Source organism: Rhinoderma darwinii, chromosome 2 (assembly GCF_050947455.1).
Source record: "Rhinoderma darwinii isolate aRhiDar2 chromosome 2, aRhiDar2.hap1, whole genome shotgun sequence".
Lineage (NCBI taxonomy): Eukaryota > Metazoa > Chordata > Amphibia > Anura > Rhinodermatidae > Rhinoderma > Rhinoderma darwinii.
The window spans coordinates 335,184,764-335,207,013 of NC_134688.1; positions in this window are offsets into that span (position 1 = coordinate 335,184,764).

The following is a 22,250-nucleotide window of genomic DNA, read 5'->3' on the forward strand; positions in this document are numbered from 1 at the left end:
GCATTATGATGCCCCATGGCCTAAACTTGACTATACCACCATTTTGTGCAACACTAGCTGTGACTTGCAAAGCAAACAGTATATACAGTTACAAAAAAAAAAACACCTTTAACCCCTTAATGACCGCCAATTAGCCTTTTCACGGCGGTCATTAATGGGCTTTATTCTACAGCGCCGCTATTCCACGGCGCTGCGTTAGAATAAAGTAAACAGAGCAGGGATCTGTCATATCTCCCTGCTCTCAGCTGCCAAAGGCAGCTGAGGGCTGGGGGCGTCCCTGCTCTGCCGAGTGAGATCGATAGTATCGATCTCACCCGTTTAACCCCTCAGATGCGGTGCACAATAGAGTGCACCGCATCTGAGTGGTTTTGGAGAGAGGGAGGGAGCGACCTCTCATCCCACTGACACCCGGCGAAAAGATCGCCGAGTGTCAGTGTTTCCGATGGCAGCCGGGGGCCTAATAAAGGCCCCCAGGTCTGCCTATAATGAATGCCTGCTAGGCTATGCCAGAGGCATGACATAGCAGATTACTGTCCGTTTTAAACGGACAGGGAGTAATACACTGCAATACAAAAGTATTGCAGTGTATTATAATAGCGATCGGAGGATCGCATAGTGAAGTCCCCTAGTAGGACAAGTGAAAAGAAAAGTTTAATAAAGTTAATTAAAAAAAAGGTGAAAAAAAAAATGAAAAACCCACTTTTTCCCCTTACAAAATGCTTTACTATTAAAAAAACACAATAAAGCAAAAAAGTGACACATATTTTGTATCACCGCGTCCGTAACGACCCAGACTATAAAGCAGTTATCTTATATAACCCGCACGGTGAACTCTGTAAAAATAAAATAAAAAACAATGGAAAAATTGCTTTCTGTTAATCCTGACTTAATTTTTTTTTTATAAAAAGTGATCAAAAAGTTGCATCTACTCTCAAATGGTACCAATAAAAACTACAAGTCATCCCGCAAAAAACAAGCCCTGATACAACTGCATCGGCGGAACAATAAAATAGTTATAGCCCTTCGAATGTGACGATGGAAAAACTTAAAAAATGGCTTGGTCATTAGGGCCCAGAATGCAAGCAGGGGGAAGGGGTTAAAGCAGAATAAAAAATACATAATTCATATCCCATCCCTCTCATTTCTCCTGACCCTACCCCAATATTACAATTTTTGGACTCCTAAACCAGATGACCCCTGCTGTCAGGCAGCACTAAGTTAGGAATCATTTTTTTTTTATAAAAATGTAGAAAGTTAACTCTGAGCGGTACATTTTAAATTTAAATTAAATATGGTGATATCTAGACAATTTGCCTTTTTCAGATTTTTATGAACACAAACGTTTTGATTCACTGCAGAGCATGAATAAATCTCACATCTTACAAACGCATTATCTGTAACTGTTAAATGGACATTACTTATTCCTAGATTCCTAGGTTAATTTAAATGTCTTTCTAATCAGTATTTAGAAATAAATAATTTAACAATTGTAGAATAGTGCAGTGTAAATAAGTAAGGCGATACATTACTGATTATTGAAATGAAATGTATCCCACATACATAAATGTAAAGTGTTGCATTTAAATTTAAATTGTGGAAATATGAGGATGTATGCTACAGTATAAAATTATACATTTATATTAAAAGGCCCAAAATTACTCTAATCATTTGTCTTTCCTATTTGTATCCTGATTCCTAAATTTAACACTGCGTAACAGTGTCAGTGATAACTTAACTTGAAACATCATATATAAAAAGCCATACTTTATAAACATACAAGTATATGTTGTGTCTGCTGGAATTCCCATTTTAGTTGATTATCAGTGTAATATATAAGAGGGGGAACCCCATAGCAAGCTCCCTGCAAAGATCTTCCCATACACCTTCATGATAACCCTTTGCCAATTCCCCACCATTTGTTTAATAAAAAAAATGCATTTCCTACAGTATGTAGACATATGTAAGTCATGCATAGATTCTGGACATCAGTAGCAAAAAGGGATAGGACCAACAAGGGCTGGCCCCCTCTCTCCATTATGCTCAATAGAGCAGCGGCTTTCACCCTGGGTGAGTTGGGAGGAATAGCTGACGGGTGATCTGACGACGGCTACCTAAGATATGTGGCCAGCGCATAACCCCAAGTTTGTATTAGCTAACAAATTATTAGACTGAGCATATACCTAGGAACCACTGCCAATATGGCCGCCATGCTAAAGGTTTCTGTTAACAGATGCACTTAGGGGTGTGAACCCACTAATACTTTTCCTAGCTGTTTTTTCTGCTGTTAAAAAAAAAAGATAAAAAATAAACAAAAAACATGAACAAAAACATCTATTTAGAATTTAACATTAATTTGGATGGAATTACATAGCTTTCCATATTTTTTAGGTCTACATTGTAGCAAGGCATGAGAAATGAAAAGCAACTGAAACAGCCTTTTCTTATAAACGGAAAATAGACTTTTTGGTCCGGGGAGTGATAAAGAGATAGACTTTAGCACCAAAATAGACATAGTGGATGCTACCAGCAGAAAAGTGCCGCTGCAGAAAGAAGACCCTAGCCGCTGCAAGGCATGAAGGGGGAAAGACTACTGGCGACATTGTAACACAAGGCAAGGCATTTAGTGTATATACAATAGGTAATGCAGCATTGACGTCATTGCTTGTTAATGCATTGAAGTCACAGCAGATTTGCACTCATTTATTTCACTTAGGAGGTGCTGACTAACTTTGACCATTGGTCGGTTTCACGTCACTAGCTGCAGAAGCACTCATTGCCTTCCTCCTGCTAGTAACGTGTAAGTGAGCTGCCCTGCAGGTCCCAGCTTGTGCAAGACAGCATGTGTATACCTGATTTACTCGTACCGATCCGACCGCTCAGAAGCATTTGTACCGACTATTGGCCAATGTAAATTATTGAAATTATTTAATGGCCTAGTCATTTATTATTTATAAAATTGATCGTTCATAAATAGAAATCATCATTATCTGACCAATCATCATAGCACACAAAGAATTGTATACTAATTTAGATACCAGCAAACGTTTACAATTTTTATGGAGAATTGGCGTGTGCTGTGATGGGTAATATCTGTCACAATGAGCTTGTGGGTTTTGCCACTGCACCAACGAGATCAGTGGCAGGAGCTTGATTGTTGTGCAAAACCATGTTCCTGTCGCAGCTGCCGGGATAGGAGATAACTCTGAACCCAGCAGTTAGACCCTTTAGATGTCTCGGTCAATAGTACACACAGCATCTAAGGTGAGTGGTGGGGTTCGATTATTTTCTATTGCAGCCAGGACCAAACAAAATGTTTCCAATTAATCAATAAATTATATATTCCTCAAAATATGGCCATTAACAAATACTACTTATCCTGCAAAAAACAAGTTGTCTTGTGGCTTTAGAACAATAAATGATGGAAAATAAAAAAAATTATGGCTCTTGTAATGCGTCAAAAAAACATAAGAAATTGCCTGGTACTTGAGGCTGGACCTTCATGGGTCAAAGGGGTTTTCCAGGCTTATATTTTTTAATTTAGCCCTCCGATTCATGAAGAATAAGAGGGCTTTTTTAATTACCCGTCTTTAAAAAAAATCTACTCCCTCACTACGGTGCCCACATAACTAAACACTACTGCATGTAATCATTGCAGCAATGCTCTGCCTGTACATGATCTGCCTCTCCCCCCTCCCAGTCTGATGTTTGGCAAACAAGGAAGATTCAAAATCCATAAAAAATCCATATAAATCTTTCACACTAGGATAGAGTGTGGAAATTTTTGAGGAAATTTCCTATGTAAACCCAGGTAATGCAGAGAAAATTCCTATCTAATTTTGCCACACCCATAGGGTGTACAGAAGCTCCACATACATAATAAGCCCTGGTTCATAAGGGGGTCTAATAATAGCATTTTAGAGGGGCAGTGCAGCTCTCTGAAAGTATGTCATTATTATTACACAATATTGTACCAACTCTAAATAAAGCATATTCACTACAGCAATGCACCTATTATATCAAAATTGGCCCCGTTTCCCGATGCTGCTATGGGACACATGACTAGTGACGTCACTCTCTTTGGCCCCTCTGTTTATGATCTATGTACCTATCATGTGGTCAAACTGTTAAAAGTATTTGCCTGGTAGACAGCACGTCACTAGTGACCTACCGTGTATGGGCTGTTCTGTTATACAGCCAGGAACGCGCACGCAGACAAGCGAATAGCAGGGACCACGCATCCAAGTTCCTGGCTGTACAACAGAACAGCCCATAGTGTTTACCAGGCAGATTATTTTAACAGTTTGACCACGTGATAGGTATATGGCTCGTAAACAGAGGGGGCAAAGAGAGTCATGTCACCAGTCATGTGCCCCATGGCAGCATCGGGAAACGGGGACAATTTTGATACAATAGGTGAATTACAAATGTCATCACATTCAGAGGTTAAAAGTACCGACACATAAAAGTGTTAACTTGGATAACCCCTTTAAGATTTGCTTCTGTATATCTACTTTCAATTGTTTTGCAAACCATGATAGACCATATCATTACTATAAATATATATTTTATTTATGATATTGATAAACCCCAGTAGAAAATAAGCTGTTTCAAATACAATTTCCTCTGCTCACCGTCAAGAACCCTGTAAGGGTTAGACCCAGTTATGACATCACAACCCGGGTGAAGCCAAGGACCTTCTGGATCTCTAGTGGGCCCCCAAGCCTGTAAATGTGCAAGTCATATTTAACTACATTTAACAGAAAACATTAGCAGAAAACTATTTCTTACCAAGGTACACAATTTTATCTTTTGAAGGTTATCAGGGCTAAGTTTACAACATGTTAGACCATTATGTTCAGGGGGACCATTAAAAATGGTCTGCAGAACCCATGCTCCAGATGTGTGCAATGGTTTCCGTATCCAGTTTCACACGTCTGCCATTGACTCCCATTAAAAAATATGTATACCATATTGTATATCTTTTTTTTTCTTTGCGTACAGTTGTATTAGAAAGCATAGTCGACTATTGTTTGCAATACAGTTTAGGCAAATGTATACCAACATACATCAGCCAATCAGGATACTTTTTCTGTATACCTCTGGCTAGTGATATACAGGTATATGTTAAACATATAGACAAAACCTAGTGTAAACCTATCCTATCATGCTGTCAATCAAGCTGCCTGCTTTCTGCCTGCCTGACTGTTTTGTGCTGTCAGATCATTGCTTCAAAACAAAACATCAATTTTCAGTTCCCTAGAGGTGCCTAGCTTTGGTTTCAATAGAAGGAACTTGCAAGAATATAATCATGAAAATGAATTATTAACCAGGCTATAAACCTTATGTATGCTTTCCTATAGAGAAAAAATAATAAACTGTGGGATGTTAATTGTTAATACCACCTGCATCTCAGCAATAAACTAAATACCCAGCAAAAAAAAAAAATCAAGTACATTGATACAGGAAATTATGTATTTATTCACTATTTCTAGAAATACAACATTTTAGACATTTTGTTCCCCGAATGTTTACAAAAAATGACAATAGCCTCAATGTTAAATTTGCCTTCTTTTCTAGGTAGAGCAGAAAAAGCTCTCTGCCTTACCGGCAAATCTCTCAACAGATTAATTCCACTGTGCGGATCTTAAGCAGGCAGCTGTTGTGATATTTAATGATCGATTTATCTCCAGCACTTAAATTCATGAACGCTCCGGCTGACAAGATGCCCTTTTATTACACGGTGCTCTTTTAGAGGAGTCTCTATTCCTGCTTTTCTGCTACATTACTAAATTGCACTAAAAATTCATTCCTAAGTACCATAACTTCTTCATGTGATAAAATGTTGAGATACAGTATATTCTCATTTGAAATTTGCATAAAAAATTGGTAGTATCAGGAGTTTTTAACCCCATCATTTCCAAATACACATGAAGTTTCAATAGATATTACATAAATATTACCTTTGCAGTGCATAAGAGATCGTTAATAAAGACACTTGAAAAAAACTGTTTTATAGGTGCTATACTTATGAGATCTGCTTGTTAAATAGAGAGATGTGTCTTTTTGCCCTATAGTTAATGAAGTGTTACTATTTTAAACTCTTTTACAGCAGAGGTGGCTGCAATGCACAGCAAACTTATATGCCTGATATAAATCTGATAAAACTGGTCAGATTTGGTTTGTGCTTTCTGAAATACACTTTCCTGGATCTTAATTAATAAACTCAAAGTATGCATGAAAATAAAATTTAATTTGAAGAGCTGTACTGCATACTTGGCTATATGTATTAGTCTTGGAAAGAACAAATTTGTAACAATTTATGGGAGGATTTAAGAATTTTTGCTTTAGAGCTTTATTGTAGAACACACTGTAAACTTGAGTGTTTCTATGGGAAGACTTTACAATGTCAGTGGATCTTTTACACCTGAAATTAAAACTAATCTTAAAGAGGATCTGTCACTTCTGACATGTGTGTTTTAGTAAATATCTGTATTCCTCATGAAGCAGCAAAACTGGAGCATGTTTTCTTAGATCTTTATGTTGTTCCTCTGTTATTTCTCCTAGAAATGTATGAATAAATTGACAACTGGGTGTTACCAGTTGGGTGTGTGTCCCTAGACAATCACTGCTGACAAAGTAAGACTGTGTAGGGGTACACCCCATTGTCAAAGGGAATAGTAACACCCAGTTGTCAATTTATTCATAGGGTGCTAGGAGGAATAACAGAGGAACAAAAGTACCACCAAAAAAAACATGAAAAGAATGTGTATGGTTGTAAACACTAACTGTTTTTCATGGTATAAATCAGCTTTTATGGAAAACCACATTTTGAAACCGCAAACAAAAACCATGTGAATATGACTGTTGTGACAAGGAAACCCTAGATGGACTTATTTAGTGCCAAGGCAGGCAGCTGAGACAGCCATAACCCAGCCTGTCAAGCTCAAACACGCAAACATGTATAATGAAGAAGGTGCAGCCAGGTGGGAAAAATGGCTAGAATTTTACAAGAGGGGGGCAGGCACAAGCTTACAAAGGCCCCTGAACCCCAGACGTTTTTAAGATCATTGGTTTTTGGGGACTGTGGCGAAACCGGGTCAGTGGGGGTCGGTTTACGCCAAGAGAATGTGGGCGATAGATTCAGGTGATGCAGATTAGCAGGGGACAAGCCACAGCGGCGCGTTTATTAACAGGGACAGACACACACAGAACCAATGCATCGCTGCTTCTCCCCTCTGGGCTGGATGGGACAGGCTACCTCACTATGGGGTCTCTCCACTGTACCTTTCATCCTTTGGGGTGTCTCCAGATCCTCCTTAGTTAGATGGGACTCCAGCACTTGTCCTCTATTACTGTCCCTAGGTCAGGTACCATCTCTGAGGTAGACAGCCCCTGCCTGCAGCTCACACTGCTATCTTATCCTCTCCTGGGCTGCAACTCAACTGAGAACTCATCCAGCACAGCTATATCCCTCACTCAGGAAACAGGCCCCCTCCTTTTTCTTATTTACATTACACATGTTCCCGCTCTCAGCCTGTAACTCATTCTCCTTCAGTATAAGTTTAACCCTAGAGGGGGAGGACAGTGAAGCAGCACTGAATACAATACAATATAAAACAATTGGTTATCAAACATAACGTAATGCAGTTTTAGGGGACATATCCCCATCTAGGACCGGGCGCCATCTAAGCTATGGCACCCGGATGGCGGGAGTGCGACAGTTTGCGGCAGGCTTAACCTTTATCTGGGTACAATGCCTGTAACTGTCACCCGTTCCGCCACAGACCTCCCCCAGCTTAGATCCAGAATCAGTCCTGCTGACCCTCTGTCGGGTCAGTGATGAGATCTGGGCCCGGTGCTGTCAGTCTCTGCCCATCATTGTCCTGCTGCCGAGAGAGTCCATCAGCATTCCCGTGGTCCCGGCCCTTTTTATGAGAGATGGTAAAGTTATAGGATTGTAAGGCCAGGCTTCACCGTAGTAAACGCCCATTGTCCCCGACGGTTCGGTTCAACCAACTGAGAGGACTGTGGTCTGTGACTATTGTGAACTCCCTCCCATAAACGTAGGGCTGGAGCTTCTTTAGAGCCCACACGACAGCCAGGCACTGCTTCTCAATGGTTGTGTATGCCCTCTCTCGGTCCAGCAACTTCCGGGAGAGGTACGCGACCGGGTGTTCGTGGCCCGCCTGGTCCACTTGGCTCTGTACCGCTCCCAGCCCGACGTCTGAGGCATCGGTTTGGACTATGAACCGCCGGTGGAAGTCAGGGGCAGCCAGGACAGGGGAGGTGGAGAGGGCAGTCTTAAGGCTCCCGAAGGCCGCCTCACAGTCAGGGGACCAGGGCATCAGTCGACTGAACCTTTTGGACGTCAAGTCGATCAAGGGCTTGGCCAGGGTACTATACTGCGGGATGAATTTTTGGTAGTACCCTGTGACTCCCAGAAAGGCCCTAACCTGCTTCTGGTTGGCCGGCCGGGGCCAATGGAGAATGGCCTCCACCTTGGCCGGCTTGGGGCGGATCTGTCCGCTGCCCACTCGGTGCCCCAGGTAGGCGACTTCTGCCATCCCCATCTGGCACTTGTCGGGGCGGATGGTGAGGCCGGCGTACCGGATGCGCTCCAGGATCTACGCCACGTGCCCCAAGTGTTCCTCCCAAGTCTCGCTAAAGATAGTGATATCGTCCAGGTAGGCATGGGCAAACTCCTGACACCCCACGAGGATCCGGTCGACCACCCTCTGGAAGGTCGCGGGGGCGTTCTTCATCCCGAACGGCATGCACGTAAATTCAAACAGGCCGAACGGGGTGATGAACGCCGAGCGCTCTTGGGCTTCCTTGGTCAGAGGAATCTGGCAGTAGCCCTTGCTGAGATCCAGAGTGGACACGAAGCGTGCCCCTCCCAGCCTATCGAGCAGCTCATCAATCCAGGGCATCGGATAGGCATCCGTAACGGTTACCTCGTTCAGCCGCCGGTAGTCTACACAGAACCTCGTGGTTTTGTCCTTCTTGGGGACCAACACAACGCCGGCGGCCCAAGGACTGTGAGATGGTACAATGACCCCCATCTCCAGCATGTCTTCTACTTCTTTTCTCATCGCGGTCAGCACTGAGGGAGCCACTCGGAACGCGGGCTGCCTCAGGGGTCGGGCTCCTCCAGTGTCGACCTCGTGAGCGACTAGGGAGGTACGTCCGGGGGACGTGGTGAACAGGGCCTCCTGGGCTGCTAACACCTCCCCCATCTCCCTACTCTGCAAGCGCGATAGCTGGACTTCAAGCTGCACATCTGCCAGCCCTGTCTGGCGTCGGGCCTCTGCCAGTAGGTCAGGGATGCGGTCCACGTCAGGGTTGTCCATGGGCGGGCAGCATATCGCGACCGCTCCTACCTCCCTTACCACATAGGCCTTGAGCCGGTTTATGTGGTAGTTCCGTACCCGCTTTTCTGCTTTGTCGTGGGCTACTAGGTAGTTCGTCGTCCCCTGTCGCCCCACTACAGTGTACGGTCCAGCCCAATTGGCCTGCAAATTGTTGCCTCGTACTGGCGCGAGGACAAGTACCTTCTCCCCCACCCCCAGCTCTCAGGGTCGGGCGCTACGGTTGTACTCGTCCCGTTCACGGTTTCGAGCTACTTCCAATCGCTGATGGGCCAAATTCATCAGCCGTGCTAGGCGCTCCCGCATTTGGCTCACATAGTCTACTACCGGGATCTACGGGCTTGCAAACTTCCCTTCCCAACCTTCCCAGACTAAGTCCAAGGGTCCCCGGACCTGCCTCGCGAACAGCAACTCGAATGGGGAGTGCCCGGTAGACTCCTGCGGCACCTCTCGATAGGCAAAGAGAAGCTGCTGCAAGGAGCGGTCCCAGTCTCTCCCCTCCGAGTGGACGTATCGGAGTAGCAACTGCTTGAGGGTACCGTTGAACCTTTCACACAGTCCGTTCGTTTGGGGGTGGTAGGCAGTGGTTCTTAGAGAACTCACCCCGTGCCGATTCCAGAAGTCCTGCATGAGTTCTCCCTGGAATTGAGATCCCTGGTCTGTGAGTACCTCACGCGGGAACCCCACCCGGCTGAAGATGTCCATGAGTCCCTGGGCGACGTGCTCAGCATCTATGGAGGACAGAGCCACTGCGTCCGGGTATCTGGTAGCGAAGTCTACCAGGGTTAGGATGTAACGCTTTCCCCCTCGGCTGGGGGGATTAATGGGGCCAACCAGATCTATGGCCACCTGCTGGAAGGGCTCTCGGATGAGGGGCAGCTGCCTGAGCGGCACCTTGCGCGGGGCCCCCGCCACCCGTTGGCAGACAGGGCACGAAGCTCAGTACCGCCGCACGTCCTCAGTCAGCCCTGGCCAAAAGAAAGCCTTCGAGAGCCGGGCCCTGGTGGACCTGGTCCCAGTGTGACCCACCGTGGGTATATCGTGGGCCAGGGCTAACAGTCGTGCACGGTAGGCTTGGGGAACAAGCAGCTGTTTTGAGGCGGTCCAGGGCGACACGGGCTTGGTCGGGGCTTCGACCCGGTACAACAGCCCGGTGTCCCACTGGAACCCTGCCTGGGCCCCTCCACTGGGTGGTCGATCGGCCAGGCTACGGGCAGAGGACAGGGAAGGATCCGTATGCTGGGCCTCCCTAAAAGCGACCCTATCCACCTCCCCCAGGTCTGTCGGGGGGTTCGTCAGGTCGGTCAGTTGTGAGGCGTCAGGGGCTTGGGTACTTACCACCGGCGGTTAGGGGGGCGGGGCTTCCGGGAGAGGAGCCTCGGTGGTTACACGGGTCGGTGGTGGAGGCCGGTAAAGGTTCTCCCGGGCTTGGCTGCGGGTCACGGCCCCAGCGAACTGACTTGTGAGACCGTTCCCAAGGTCGTTCCCCAATAAGACATCGGCGGGGAGATCCGGCATGAGCCCGACTTCGACCTCCCCTTTTCCGGGCCCCCAGTCAAGGTAGACTCTGGCGCGGGGAATGGACCGCTGCTGTCCGTCCGCCAGGGCAATCCGGGCTAATCGCTGGGGAAGAACCTTAGACTGGGGAACCAGGTCCGCTCTTACCAGGGTGAGGGATGCCCCAGAGTCACGGAGTCCTTGGACGGTGCGGCGTCCCAGCACCACGGGCTGTCGGTGGCCCTGCATGTTGGCAGGGACCTGGTTTGTCACAAGGCTCGCAAGCTCTACGTGGTAGACCACCTCCTCCACCTCTGCTGCATCTAGGAGGTGGTCACACTCATCGGGGTCGCCCGCCTCCGGGCAAAAGGCGACCCGGGTTGGGGTTGGTCTGGGAAAGGGCACCGTTGATTGGGCAAGGGGGCAGTCCCGTCGGATGTGCCCCGGCTGGTGGCACCCATAACACTGGCGGGAGTCCGTAGGGCCGCGGACCCTTGGAGGGATCGGGGCGGCCGTAGGCTGCGGCTGGGGTCTCATTGAAGTTGGCCGGGGTAGTTCTGCTATTTTGGTAGGGGCTCGGAGCTCTCGGCGTTGGTCCTGTCGCGGAAGGCTTCTCCACTGGGGTCGGTGGGCCAAGAACTCGTCGGCCAGGGTGGCGGCATCTTCAGGGGTGCTGGGGTGGCGGTCCGCGACCCAGGCACGAACGGGGACCTCCATCCTGGAGAGGAGTTGCTCCAAAATGACGAGGTCCTCCAGGGCCTCCCGACGGAAGGCCTTCTTCCCCTCGGCCCACCTGGAGCAGCTTAAGCGGAGCTGGGCTGCCAGTTCCACATGGGTACCCTGGCCGACGAGCGTCAAATTACGGAACCGCTCTCTGTAAGTCTCTGGGGTGATCGCATACCTCTTCAGCAGGGCGTCCCAGAGGCAACCGTAGTCCCGTCCGTCCTCTGGACCTAGGCTCCGGTAGACTTCAAGGGCCCTCCCTTGCAGGCTGGGCCCCACGTAGCGAGCCCATTCGGTGGTGGGGATGTCATGCACCTGTAGCTGTGTCTCCAGCATGGTTAGGTGCGCATCGATATCCGTGGACGAAGGATCCAACTTGGGGAGGTCGTTGTATCGTAGTTGGGGTCTTCGGGGCCCGGCAGGGATTGGGGTTGTTGGTTCTGGGGGTGCCACTGCACGGGCCACGGCCCCAACGATGATCAGGCGCTCGGCCTCAGAGCTTTGAGGCCCCAGAGCTGTCAGCAGATCCCCCATCCGCATGGCCTGGGTGTCCGAGATGGCGCTACGGCCGGTTCCCTGGCGACTGGCCGGTTCTTCGGGGCAGTAGTCAACGTCACCCTCGGCCATCTCTCCCATCTCGGCCGGGTTCGACAGGTCCCAGGCTTGGAGCTTCTCAATCAGCTGATCCTTGATGTCGCGGGACGAGAAGGCAATACGCCGGAACCGGCACAGCTCTTGGAGTGTAATTCGGAGGTAGCTGCCATAGGGGACAGCCTCTGCTCCGCCGGGAGGATCTATAGAGTCAGGCTCCATGACTGGGGATTTAGGTGCCTGTGGTCCCCCTATACTGCAGCACGTGTGGCAATCCGCCCTGGAGGTATGGCCGCGAAGCGCCGGATGGTACCAGGGTACCTATCCCCTGCTGCTTCCCCAGGAACGGGCTGAATCTATCCCACCGCTGCCACCAAATGTGGCGAAACCGGGTCAGTGGGGGTCGGTTTACACCAAGAGAATGTGGGCGATAGATTCAGGCGACGCAGATTAGCAGGGGACAAGCCACAGCGGCGCGTTTATTAACAGGGACAGACACACACAGAACCAATGCATCGCTGCTTCTCCCCTCTGGGCTGGATGGGACAGGCTACGTCACTATGGGGTCTCTCCACTGTACCTTTCATCCTTTGGGGTGTCTCCAGATCCTCCTTAGTTAGATGGGACTCCAGCACTTGTCCTCTATTATTGTCCCTAGGTCAGGTACCATCTCTGAGGTAGACAGCCCCTGCCTGCAGCTCACACTGCTATCTCATCCTCTCCTGGGCTGCAACTCAACTGAGAACTCATCCAGCACAGCTATATCCCTCACTCAGGAAACAGGCCCCCTCCTTTTTCTTATTTACATTACACATGTTCCCGCTCTCAGCCTGTGACTCATTCTCCTTCAGTATAAGATTAACCCTAGAGGGGGAGGACAGTGAAGCAGCACTGAATACAATACAATATAAAACAACTGGTTATCAAACATAACGTAATGCAGTTTTAGGGGACATATCCCCATCTAGCACCGGGCGCCATCTAAGCTATGGCACCCGGATGGCGGGAGTGCAACGGTTTGCGGCAGGCTTAACCTTTATCTGGGTACAATGCCTATAACCGTCACCCGTTCCGCCACAGGGACTACCAGATTACTGACCCCCCCATTGACAAACAAGTCCTGAATGCGATTTACTAGTAACCACATGCATAAAAATACAGGGGAAACAAGACAATGCTAACAACAGCAGCATGTCAAAAGATAGTGTTCAGCAATAACAAGAATGTTCCTGATCGCTTACAGCAAGCAGAGATCATGAAAATACTGAGAAACTGAACAATGATTAAACTTTATTTACATAAAACTTGAAACATCCGTTAATTAGAAAATATCCCATGAAGAGGGTGCAAGTTTATGTTCAATCAATTTTTATTGAAGACATTTTTAACCCCTTAACCCTTCAGGACTGAGCCTGTTTTGGCCTTCAGGACACAGCCGATTTTTTCAAATCGGACATTTGTTACTTTTTGTGGTAATAACATCGGAATGCTTTTATCTATCCAACCGATTCTGGGACTGTTTTCTCGTGACATGCTGTACTTTATGTTAGTGAAAAAATATGGTCGATAATTTCGGTATTTATTTCTGAAAAATGTTAAAATTTAGAAAAAAATGCATTGTTGTTTGAACGTTCTTTTATTTTTCTAGGACGTTACAAGGCTTAGAACTTTAGCAGCAATTTCTCATATTTTAAAGCAAAGTAGAGGTGAAATTTACAAATTTTATTTTTTTTGCCGAAATTCATATCTATAAAAAAAATTTTGTAACACAGAAGGTTTTAGTGGAGAAATGCAACTCAATATTTTATTGCCCAGATTCTGCAGTTTTTAGAAATATCCCACATGTGGCCCTAGTGCACTAATGGACTGAAACACAGGCCTCAGAAGCAAAGGAGCACCCAGTGGATTTTGGGGTTCCTTTTTTTTAGAATATATTTTAGGCACCTTGTCAGGTTTGAAGAGGTCTTGTGGTACCAAAACAGTGGAAACACCCCAAAGTGACCCCATTTTGGAGACTACACCTCTCAAGGAATTTATCTAGGGGCATAGTTAACATTTTAACCACACAAGTTTTTTGCTAAATATATTGGAATTAGTCAGTAAAAATGAAAATCTACTGTTTTTCTGAAAAAACATAGAAATCTTTAATATTTACAAGGAATAACGAAAAAAAATGCACCCCAACATCTGTAAAGCAATGTCTCCCGATTACGGCAATACCCCATATGTGGTAATAAACTGCTGATTGGATCCACGGCAGGGCTCAGAAGGGAAGGAGTGCCATTTGGATTTTGGAGCACACATTTTGCTGGAATGGTTTTCGGTGCCATGTCGCGTTTGCAACGCCCTGGAGCGACCACAACAGTGGAAACCCCCAAAGGTAGCCCATTTTGGAAACACCCCTCAAGGAATTTTACTAGGGGTATAGTGAGCATTTAGACCCCACAGGTCTTTTGCTAAATTTATTAGAATTAGAATTTTACAAAGAAAAATCTAATTGTTAAATTAAAAATTGTTTTGATCCACCACATTCTGAGAGCCGTAACTTTTTTATTTTTTGGTTGATTGAGCAATGGGAGGTCTTATTTTTTGAGGGACGAGATGTAGTTTTTATTTGTTCCATTTTTTGGTAAATAAAAATGTATCCAAAGTTGTATTTCATATTTTTTTTAGAGCTAAAGTAACCAAAAAAGCAACGATTTTGGAGGTTTTAATTATATAAGTTTTTTACGGTGATCACCGTGCGAGTTAAATAATGGTATATTGTAATCGTTCGGCCTTTTAAGGATGTAGAGATACCAATTTTGTTTATTTTTTACATTACTTTAGAAGAAAAATGGGAAAAGGGGGTTTTTTTAACTTTTTTTTCTTTCTCACTACTAATCACTTTAATTCTTCTACACATTTTATTAGTCCCCTTAGGGGACTTGAACCAGCGATCAATAGATGGCTTGTACAATATACTGCGATACTAATGTATTGCAGTATATTGTTATTTTTACAGGCTTCTGTAACCGCACGATCGCTGTTCCTGCCCATTAGTCCCGGGTGTCAGTTGTAAAACACAGCTGACACCCGCAGAGTATGGAGCGGGCTCAGCACGTGAGCTGGCTCCACACATCAACCCCCACACCATGACGTGCTTTTAAGTCATAGCGCGCAAAGGGGTTAATGCACAGCGGATGGTGTCAATATTTCAATTTTCCACTGGTATGCTATTTTAGTGCATAATATGTCATGCCACGTTTCTGCCACTGAAGATAAATACCTCATAAAACGTTTAGCGCGTTCTCTCGGGTATGGCGATGCCATATATGTGGGTGCAAACTACTGTTTGGGCACGCTGCAGGGCTCAGAAGGGAGGGACACCATTTTGCTTTTGGAGTGAAGATTTTGCTTGGTAGTAGTTCTGTTTGGGGTTTTGCTGGTATTTCAGTTTATAATTTGGGGGCATATGTAATATGTGCGGAGTACATCAGGGCATAATAAGAGGGTATAATAATGCGGTAAATAAATTATAATTCATAGATATGTGGCCGGCGTTGCACTGATAAATGGTGCCCGATCTTATCCGCTTTTGAAACACTCTGCACATTTTGCATCGCCATATTCTGAGAGCCAGAACTTTTTTATTTTTTCACCACCGGAGCTGTGTGAGGGCTTATGTGTTGCGGGACAATCTGTAGTTTTCATTGGTACCATTTTGGGTACATGAGATTTTTTTGATCACATTTTATTAAATTTTTTTGCAAGCCAGGTGACCGAAAACAAGCAATTCTGACAATGTTTTTTTAGTTTATTTAAGTTTTACTTTATTTTGCGGGTCGGTACAATTACAGCGATACCATATGTATATGGGTTTTTTTCTGTTTGGCAGCGTTTGCGCAATAAAATCACTTTTTTATAAAATAATTTATTTTCTGTGTCACCATATTCTGAGAGCCGTAACTTTTTTATTTTTTAGCAAAAAAATGCTGTGTAAGGTCTTGTTTTTTGCGGGATGGGTTGTAGTTTTTATCGGTACTATTTTCGGGTACATGCGACTTTTTGATCACTTTTTATTCTCTATTTTGCGAGGGGTGGTGAACAAAAAATAGAATTTTTTATTGATTTTTTGTGGGGTGTTCATCATGCGGGAAAAATAATATTATAGTTTTATAGTTTGGGTCGTTACAAACGCGGCAATACCAAATATGTGTACCTTTTTTTAATCTGTTCATTTTTTTCCTATAATGAAAGTCTTATTATAGAAAAAAAAAATTTTTTTGTTTATATAACTTATAACTTTTATTTTTACACTTTTTTTAAAAGATTTTTATAACTTTTTTTTACTTTTTTTACTTGTCCTACTAGGGGACATTTAGACTTGCAGCTTTGATCGCTGCTAGAGTACATTACACTACCTACGTAGTGTAATGCATTCCAACTGTAATTGTGACATGACAGTCACACTGACAGGAAGCCTCAGAGGACCGGCCGGAGGCTGCTCTTCCGAGGCTTCTGTACATTGCAACCCGTAGGTCATTGTCTGGCCTCCGATTGCCACGACAAGCATCAGCAGCCCCCACTATCCCCACAATCACTTTGTGGGGGCTGCCGATGTGCTTCAAACCCCTTAAATGCAGCGAACACAATCTGTCGCCGCATCTATGGGGTTAATTGGCGAAATCAGCGGCGATAGTCTGCTGACTGGTAAGAGTGGAGTGTCAGCTGTCGGGGACAGCTGAGCTCCCGGTTCCCGGACACTGTCCGTTACGACAGTGTACACCGGGAACTACTCTGCAACTATACAGTTGTGGCCAGCCTATTTTAGGACTTAATGACCGAGCGATTTTTCTCATTCAAAGAGCTATGACTTTTCTATTTTTGTGTCGACATGTATGAGGTCTTGTTTTTTGCGGGACAAGTTGTATTTTTTAGTAGCACCATTTTGGTGTACATATAATTTATTGATTAACTTTTATTAACTTTTTTTGGGGTGGGAATAGAATAAAAGAACAATTGCGCCACTGTTTTTTGCGTCCTAAATTTACGCTGTTTACTGTGTGGTATAAATAACACAATAACTTTATTCAGCAGATTGTTACGATTGTAACGATACCAAATTTATATAGATTGTATATGTTTTACTACTTTTACACCGTAAAAACACTTTTTTTCAAACATTTGTTTTTGAGTCTCCATATTTGAAGAACAATAACTTTTTTTTATTTTTCCGTCAATGCAGCTGTTTGAGGGCTTGTTTGTTTTTTTTGCGGGACGACTTGTAGTTTTATTGGTACCATTTTGGAGTACATGCAACTTTTTGATCACATTTTATCACATTTTTTTTTAACACAACAATTCTTGCATTGTTTTTATTTTATTTTTTACAGCGTTTGCCGAGCGGGTTAAATAATGTAATAACTTTGTAGTTTAAATCGTTACGGACGTGGCGATACCAAATATGTGTAACTTTTTTTTAAATAATAATAAAGCATTTTGTAAGGGGAAAAAGTGGGTTTTTCCTTTTTTGCACTTTTTATTTTTTTGTTATTAACTTCATGAAACTTTTTTTAAACTTTTTTATTAGTCCCACTAGGGGACTTCACTATGCGGTCACCTGATCGCTTTTATAATACACTGCAATACTTCTGTATTGCAGTGTATCACTGCCTGTCAGTTTAAAACGGACAGGCATCTGCTAGGCCATGCCTCTGGCATGCATTAACTAGAGGCAGACCTGAGCGCCTTTATTAGGCCCCCGGCTGCCATAGAAGAAACCGGCACCATGCAAACTTATTGTAGGGTGCCGGTGTGATGAGAGAGGGAGCTGTTGAGCGCTGCATCTGAGGGGTTAAACGGGTGAGATTGATACTTATTTCGATCTCACCCATTCGAGCTGGTCTGTTCCCAGCCCTCAGCTACCTCTAGTAGCTACGAGTAGGGAAATTCAACTGCTCCCGGTGCTGTTTATTTATTCTGATGCAGCACTGTAAAAACGACTACGGCATCGGAATAAAGCCCGTTAGTGGCCACTGTAAAAACTGTAATGGGCTATCACTAACGTGTTAACAAAGAAAAAGAAAGCTGGGGAACATGACCAGCAAAGACAAAAATCAAGATCTGGTACACGCAGGTAATAGTAAGTAACAGTAAATATGTAAAGGATCTGCCAGACACAGCTTCTGTGTCGACGCCCGTGGTTAATCAGTCTGCATCTGCTCCTAGGTCTGATAGAGTGACTCGATCTGCTACCACTCAGGCTGGTAGGCTTAGGAGTGGGAGAACCTATCACAGCCTGGCCAGACGGAGCTAGCTCCCGCCCTCGGTCTATTTAAACCTTAATTTGCTGCTCTTCCTTTGCCTGTGATTCTGTATGGTTTCCTGGCTCTGCTGTTCCTGCTAGTACTATTGACCTCTGCTTCAAATTGACCCTGGCTTTACTGACTACTCTCCTGCTCTGCGTTTGGTACTTAGTACACTCCTGGTTTGACTCGGCTCGTTCACTACTCTTGTTGCTCACGGTGTTGCCGTGGGCATCTGCCCCACTTCCCTTAGCTTCTGTATACCCTTGTCTGTTTGTCTGTCGTTCACTTATTGAGCGTAGGGACCGTCGCCCAGTTGTACGCCGTCGCCTAGGACAGGCTGTGAAAGTAGGCAGGGACTGAGTGGTAGATTAGGGCTCACCTGTCTGTCTCCCTACCCTGACATTACAAAATATAACATCAAATCAGACTACTTAATGCCACTAGAAAAGAATAAAACAGCAGTTTTATATTTAAAAAAAAACAATCAAAGAATAGGGATAGGAAAGAATAGACTAAATCAATCACCCAGACAAACAAAGACATGTTTAAAAACTAGGTTTCAGTAAAGAAACCCCAACAGTGGGAAATTTGGCAGACAGTACCATCCAGTCTTCAAGGCTAGAATAATAACTAGCCAAGGAAGGAGAGAAAGAAGAAAGATGAGAAGGTGGGGCAAGAGAAAGAAAAAGTAGAAAAGAAAAAAAAATGGGTGGAGGGCCCTAAACTAGCACGCTATTTATGAATAAAAGTTTCTAAAAAAGAAACATTCATCTCTTAAATTATATAACTTATATAACTTCTATTTATAATAACCAGCCAAGCAACTTTCTGTCTTAGACTACAGCTATTTTCCAACACTTGCTAAGTTATTTTAGCGGTTAGCTATACCAGCTCTCTGACCGAGGATGATTGCAAATAAGTGATTGTATTTATTCTTTCAAGAAACATGGCAATAACTAATTCAAGTGTTGATTTGTATTGTTTATAATTGTCTAAGCAACACTAAAGATTAGTGCCATTAAATCCAGGGCTTTTCTACATAAATCGTTGACACAAAAACATCCTCTACAGAAAACCTAGAATAACAAAACAATAATTGCAGGGATACAAACAGTTAAATAAAAGTTTTCTACCTCCAATAAACCAGCGATCCATAGAACAAGCCACAGAGAATGTGGAGGAAGGCATTGAGACAGAGTAGTAGCAGAAACAAGGGACAGCCAAAAGGAAGAAGAGGTTACAGTATATGCCATCAAGGGATAAAAAGATCAGATTACAGGTTTTGAAACAGGGTTCAATTTAAGAAGAGGTGTGAGGAAATTGCCTGCCCATCTGCCCTTTATCATTTATCTGGGCATTGTAGTTGTTCTGGCGATATGGTCACAGCAGTTTAGCAAGAATGGGAAAGGGATCTTTAAAAGCAAAGCCGGAAAAGAGTTATGAGGATTATTTGGTGAACGGGGTATGACTCCAAGTTAAACTAAGTTGAAGACTACTCTATTTGGGGTGTTGGTTCTCATTAGGTAAAATCCCAGGAATAAGGGAAACAAGGTCTTTTATATATTGATCAGGATAAAAAGGGATGCAAAAACAGGGATAAAATGTAGCGCTGCCAACATCCAAACGAGTTAGGCAGATTGTAAAGAAAATGTATTTATTCACATAACATTAGTGGATATGTGTTTTAATGCTGGTCCGGTGTCTTCCTCAGGCCAATGGCGTTGAAAGCGTAGCCACTCATGGTTTCTTTACAAACTACCTGACTCGTTTTGGATGTTGGCAGCACTACATTTAATCCCTGTGTTTGCATCCATTTTCATCCAGAACCTTTTGCGGTAGTGAATCACACTGACCGGTTTGTGGATAGCTGCAGCCGACTGGACAATATATACGTCCTTCTTGTCTACACCAAGATTGTGCCTGGATTGGTACAACCTGACCAGGTGAGAGACCCCACTACTGTCTTCTACTACCCGATTTATCCTGATTGATTTGCGCGATGTGGTGCTGTGTGTCATCTCTTCTCTTTTAGATTTATTTTATATATTGATGCCCTCAGATCAGGTATATCCAAGTTGTTGGCAGTGTTGAGACCTAAAGTATAATGCAGAAGGTACTTAGTTGAGTAAATTTGCCTACAAGTATACCTTTTCATTACTGGTGCACTAATGTTTAGGTGGTGGTTTTACATAATGTTTTTGATGTTACAGTAAGTCTGGTACTATCAGCTTGAATGTCTTTGTATTGATATCCAGCACTCCAAGAATATTTATTTAATTTAAGGGTGAGGATGAAGAGAGTTATCACCGAGTATTAGACTACAATCCGTTTAATCCTATATACTGCTTGCAACAAGGACAGTAGTTATAAAAGAAAGAAATTACATATTAGAAAAACTTTTGTGCTGCCAATTTTATGTAAAACGCAAGTCTGTGAAATGTCACAAATAAATACAGCTTAGGAAGTACTATTCACAGAGGTCAAGCAGAATCATAACCCTTTTATTTGAAATATAAAAATGGACCATATTTCTCTAGGCCCCATTACTTTGCTAATGGTCTGAAGAAATCCAAGGTGTATCTGTATGTCAGGACTTCTAGGTTATTTCAACTTTCATCAGCTGTTGTAGGTGTTCAACTTTAACTTCACTAAATAACATTTCAGGTATTAAGATGATTTACCAGTTAATATATTGTTAATACAGTACATTAATGCACCAAAAATATGAGATAATTAACCCCTTCACAACTAAGCCTGTTTTGGCCTTGAGGACAAAGCCTATTTTTTCAAACCTGATGTGTTACTTTATGTGGTAATAACTTGGGAATGCTTTTGCCTATCCAAGTGATTCTGAGATTGTTTTCACATGACATATTGTAATTTATGTTAGTGAAAAAATTTGGTCGATAAATTCAGTATTTATTTTAAAACACCAAAATTTAGAGAAAATTAGCAAAAATGTGCATTTTTTAAAATGTAAATGTATCTGCTTGCAAAACAGATAGTAATACCGCAAAAAATAGTTACTAGCTAACATTTCATTGAAAATGATCTTGGTCTGTCTGGTGTGGAAAAGCCTGGTAGATCATTTTCAATAAATCCTTTTAGTGCCTCGTGATTTCACAGTTCTAAAGTTACTTTAAGGGCCTTATATATTAGAAAGACCCCATAAAACACCCCATTTTAAAAACTGCACCCCTCAAAGTATTCAAAACAGCATTCAGAAAGTTTCTTAACCCTTTAGGCATTTCACAAGAATTAAAGCAATGTAGAGGTGAAATATACAAAATAATTTTTTTGCCAAAATTCATTTGTAATAAAAAAATTCTGTAACACAGAAGGTTTTACCAGAGAAATGCAACTCAATATTTATTGCCCAGATTCTGCAGTTTTTATAAATATCGCACATGTGGCCCTAGCAGTGCTGCACCTACCATGAGGCGAGGTGAGCCGACAGCCTCAGGCGGCGCAGCCTAGTGGAAAGTGGGGGCGGCATTTTGAGCCAGGGAGGGACGGACTGGACCGGGGGAGGGGCATGCCTTTTACTTAGCAGACGTGCCGCATGATGGGCACGTCTGTAAGAACACTCCTCCTCTCTGACGCTGTACGTAGCATGCGCCGCCAGAGAGGAGAAGGTCTGCAGGAGGAGCGGTCCTCTCATCAAGCAAAATGACAAGTGAGGAGACGCATGAGGTGAGCGGTGGACTGCTGTGAATACAAACTACGTCCTCTCTCTCCCTTTCATCTGAAGCAGTCGGAACAGAGTAGAGGGGGAGGGGAG